Source organism: Lathyrus oleraceus, chromosome 6, assembly GCF_024323335.1.
Source record: "Lathyrus oleraceus cultivar Zhongwan6 chromosome 6, CAAS_Psat_ZW6_1.0, whole genome shotgun sequence".
NCBI lineage: Eukaryota > Viridiplantae > Streptophyta > Magnoliopsida > Fabales > Fabaceae > Lathyrus > Lathyrus oleraceus.
Window position 1 is genome coordinate 376,281,299 of NC_066584.1, and position 5,669 is coordinate 376,286,967.

Genomic DNA, 5,669 nt, shown 5'->3' on the forward strand with positions numbered 1-5,669 from the left:
AACTGTTTTTGCACTTCTTCCTTTATCTTGACAGCCATCTCTGGTCTTGTTCTTCTGAGCTTCTGCTTGACCGGAGGACAATCCTCTTTGAGAGGCAAATGGTGTACCACAATGTTTGTGTCAAGCTTTGGCATGTCCTGATAAGACCAAGCGAAGATGTCAACATACTCTTGCAGCAAGTCAATTAGCCCCTTCTTCATATTATCTTCCAAAGCAACCCCTATCTTGATCTCTCTCTTGACGTCCTCGGTGCCGAGATTAATCACTTCAATAGACTCTTGATGCGGTTGAATGACCCTTTCTTCCTGTTTTAATAACCTAGCAAGTTCTTCAGGGAGTTCACAATCTTCATCACCCTCTTCTTCAGCTTGAAAGATTAGATTTTCAAAGTCGAAGCGAGCCATAACAGAACTGTTATCAATAGGATCCGGTGACGTGCATCTGCATGAGTAATGGTATGTGCTTATGAGTGTGAACAAGAAGTGGAAACTAAAAAAAACATTACCAAATGTATATATATATTTTTTATTTTTGATTTTTGAAAACTGCAAAAATAGAAAGACAGTGAACAAAATATTTGAATGCAAAAAGACGTCCTTTATTTATGATAAAAAAAGCAGGTATCCACATAGATGAGCCCTACAATGAGTCATCACGCCCTGGGCGGAACGTAAGACTTGGATATGCATGAATAAACAAAGAAAATTACTCTTTAAGAAGAGTGACTTGGATAATCTCTTCAGAAGACTAGTTGCGGAGAACATCACCCGGGACCCTTGGACGCACCCAGTTGTCAATGTCGTAATCACTATCCCCATCTTCTTTGTTAATTGCAGAGACCTGGTCGTACTGAATGATGCCAGTACTGGAGAAAGTAATCGGCCCCTGACGAGTCTGAGGCGTTGAAGTTGTAGAAGTCAATGTCGGCTGATACCCAATCCCAAACTTGTCTTCCTTTACAGGTAAATCCACCAGACGTCCCCAACCGGGAGCAACACCTGAATTTACCAAGGCCTGTGCCTGCTTGAAGGACGACAAAGATGCACCTGCTTCAACGTCTTCCACTGGAGTTGTATCCTTGACTTGAACTGCCTCAAAAGCCTGACACAGGGTCTCATGAATCTCACCTTCTACCTCTACATACTTGAATGTAGATAGGTTATTGACCAGAATATCCTCCTCACCACAGACAGTGATAATTCTTCCGTTGACCGGGAACTTGATCTTCTGATGCAAGGTCGAGGAGACTGCCCCAGCATTGTGGATCCAAGGACAACCCAGCAAGCAGCTATACGAAGGACTGATATCCATCACATAGAATACGGTGTTAAAGGTTTATGATCCAATCTGAATTGGCAATTCTACCTCTCAGAACACCGACCTCTTAGAACCATCAAAGGCTCTTACCACAAGATCGGAAGGCTTCAAGATCAAGCCTTCTACATCTAACCTTGACAGGGCTCTCTTGGGTAGCATATTGAGAGAGGAACCTGTATCCACCAGAACATGGGATAACACAGTGTCTTTACACTCTATCGAGATGTGCAAAGCCTTGTTATGATCGCGTCCAGCTGGCGTCAAATCAGAATCAGTAAAACCCAAACCGTTGCTTGTATGAACATTTGCAACGATCCCTTCTAGTTGGTTCACTGAGATCTCCTGAGGCAAATATGTAGCATTAAGGACCTTCAGGAGTGCCTCCCTGTGTGCCTCCGAACATAGCAGGAGTGAGAGAAAAGATATCTTGGATGGCGTCTGAATCAACTGATCGACTACCTTGTAATTGCTTTTCTTTATAATTCTCAAAAGTTCGTCCACATCCTTCGCAAAAGTAGGCTCAAAGCCAGCCTTTGGTGCAGAGGTACCCTCATTCACAACTTGCTTGCCTTTGGCCTTCGCCGCGGCGTCAGCACTATCAGGTTGGGTAACTGGTGGTGAGAACAGTCTACCACTTCTGGTGAATCGCCCGATTCCACCAACATTGTCCACTGCGAGATCGTTTATCTCAATTCCAGGTTCAGACTTCTGATCTTGCACCTCTTCTACTTTCAGTGGCTGCTCCACTCCATGATCATGCGTGTACACACTCCCCCCGTAATGCCAAGGAATGACCCTTTCGCTGGTGAAAGGTAAAGGACCAGGGGTCGTGATGGTCATAGTGGATTGATGCGGTTGCACTGGTGGTACCGGTTGCGCTACTGGCGCACTGATCTGAGCGGTCGGGTAGAAAATTGTGATAGTGGCAACGTCACAGTCATACTCAGAAATCTTATTTATTGAAGTACAAACATCTGAAACATCGGAATCAAGTTCAGCAAGTACATCAGAATCAAACACCATGTTTGGAATATCAGCAAGAGCATCAGCAAAATTAATTACGTCATTGGGAATTACAAAATCAACAGGAACAACATTCGTAAATTCTTCAGCATCTTCAGAAAAGAGAGGATCAACATCTGTATTCTCAAACACCCTTCAACAGACCTTTGGGCAGATAAGTCTTCAGCTTGGAGAATACCATCATCAAGCAAGGCCTGGATACCCTGTTGCAGCTTCACACAACCCCCACTATGTGCAACACAACCCAAACAACCGCTCCCACAACCGAGGAAAACATCTGCCTTTAGCAAGTATTCTTTGATTTCTAATAGTGGAGTCTTCAACTTCAACACCTCCTTGACTAATTTGACCTCTCCTTCAACCATGTTAACATTTTCTCTACCATGTTGCGGCATAGGATTGTTGACAACATTAAGAGCCGACGCAAAGTTAATGGCCTTTGAATCAATAAGGTCCTGAACTACGTGCTTAAAAGCTTTGCAGTTCTCAATAGTGTGGCCAGGTGCCCTAGAGTGGAAATTACACCTAGCATTGGCGTCATAACCCACTGGAAGCCTGCCAACGGGAGGAGCCAAAGTGCGTAACTGCACAAGTTGCAAATGTTGAAGGTTGGGAAGCAACTGGGCATACGACATCAGAAGAGTGTCAAAACGCCTATCCATCATCCTCTGTCTTTGTTGATAAGCAGGTCTGTTACCCTATTGTTGGTATTGATTTTGTTGACGTTGAGGTTGTTGTTATTGCACTGGTGTTGCAGCCGGAATGGTCACTGCTGCAACATAAGGTTATTGATGGTAATTCTGAAAATTGTTCCTCCGGTTACCTCTGTTTTGATAAGAAGATATGGCATTTGCATCCCCTTCTCTCCTCTTCTGTCCTCCAATAAACGACTTCTTCGCCCCTGATGATCCAACCCCATTTTGGATCTTACACGTCTTCAAGTAGTTCTCCACTCTCTCACTGGTAGAGACTACATCAGCAAAATTGGAGGCGTTGTAACCCACCAGACGCTCCAAATAAGATCCAGGCAGTGTGTTCATAAACATGTTGGTCATCTCTTTTTCCAACATCGGAGGCTGAACACGGGAAGCCAACTCTCTCCAGCGTTGAGCATACTCTTTGAAGAACTCGTTGCTCTTGAGAGACAGATTCTGGAGCTGTCATACCCCAAAAAATTACCCATCATTTTTCCTAAAAAAAAAAAAAAAAAAAAAAAAAAAACGAAAAAAAAAAAAAAAAAAAAAAAATTTAATTAATTAATTAATTAATTAATTAATTAATTAATTAATTAAATAATTAAAATAAATAAATAAATAAAATATAACAAATTATTTTGGACTTGGGTCTCCCTCATTTCAAGCCCATTACCCACGAAATTAGTCTATAAATACTGAAGTTTCAGTAGGGGAGTTAGACTTGGAGTTTACACTGGGAGATTCACTGGAGAAAGAAGGAAGAGAAGCAAAACACTCTGAGGTTTCCTTGGAACAAAACCTTGAGGAAAAAGAAAGAAAGAGAACAGAGAAGGACGGATAGAAACTTTGGCATAGGAACCCTGCCTACCCGGAGAATTCAGAGTAAAGAAACCCTGAAGGCAGCCCATCTGCACCGAAGCCATCGCCGTCCAATTCCCGCTGCCTAACTTATTCCGATACTACAAGTGGTCAATCCCTTCAACCTTGAATTGGCAAACAGGTTTTGCGTATCTCTATTGTTTATACTTTCAATTGGCCATATCTACATATATAATGCATCATGATTAAATGTTGATATATAATTTGCTTTCGTATGGGAATTTAAATATGCCTGAATACCCTGAATGTTTGATCATGTTATTCCTGTGATAAAATGCCATAAAATTCAAAGTTCCTAACGTGGGGCTGTTTTCAAATTCAAAATCCGTGGCCGCTCGCTAGCACCTCGCTAGGTGAGCCTGGGCGAGTATTCGCCTGGCCTTCGCTAGGCGAGGCAGAGGCGAACGAGACAGTATCTGACTTTTCTATTCTTTTTTTTTTTTTTTTTTATCATAGCCATGCATTATTCATCCTATCCTATTTATTGTTGTGATATTTCTCCGGTGTAATCTTCGATTGCACCCTGATTTGGTGTTCTGACATGTTTCTTTTTTTTTTGAGTTTCGTAAAGGTTCACATATCCCAGGAAAAGGTTATTGGCTAGGTATTCCACTTTATTTGTGGGATACCCTTGTGGAGTTTCACCCTAAATTAATTTTTAATGTATTAATTTCTAATGTATTAATTTTTTAATATATTATTTTAATAATTTTAATGTGGATTAATAATTTTATGTGGAGTTTCATCCTAATTATATAATTAATTGTAAAACTTTGCCTTTGAATAAGTGATCTTGGACCTCTCTTTGTTGCCTTACGATTACGATATTACGGTCATGTCCCGCGAACGTGGGGATACCCTTAGCAAAGACCCTTCGGTTAAATCATCATAAAATAAATTATAGTCCCTCGGATGTTGCCTTCGAATATACAACTTTGTCCCTCGATGACCCTCCGATGTTGCCTACGGTTAAAAGATGATAGTCCCTTCGAATGCTAAGGTATCCTCGTAACTGTTGCCTTCAATGACCAATCGATGACCCTACGATGACCCTTTTACATCCAAAGGATAAAACTACTTATTTCTCAATAATAAGGACAGTTTTACCCTCATAAGGATAGGAAATACTCATAAAGACCTTGGGTCGGTATAACTCTTAATTGTTGGCTCACAATCTAAAAACATTTTTCACACCTCACACCTTTCAAAATATCTTTAGAAAATCACCACTTGGTATACATTCATACTAGAATCATTACCGAGTTATATTTTTCTAAACAATTTTCAAAACTAAACGAGATAATCACTTTGTATACATTCATACAAGAATCATTACAAAGTTAAATTCTCTTTTCAAAACAATTTTTCTAAACAATTCACAAACACTTTTTTTTCAGACAAAAATAATATAAGTGATCGAGCAATTAAGAGCCCATGGATAACCATGGATACAAAGGGTGCTAACACCTTCCCTTTGTATAATGTACCTCCCGAACCCAAAATCTAAATTAAGGTCTTTCCTGTTCTTTTCCACCTTTCCTTATTGGATAAAAGAAAAGTCGGTGGCGACTCTTGCTAACCGCGACATTGCGATAAAAAACACAAAAAGTCCAGTTCACCGTATGACAGAACTGGCGACTCTGCTGGGGACCCTAAATATTTAAAAAGAGAGGTTACCTTAAAAACAAGATCACTTATTCAATTTGTCTGATTTATTTTTAAGGGATTGCTTGGGTATGTTATGCTTGAGTGAAA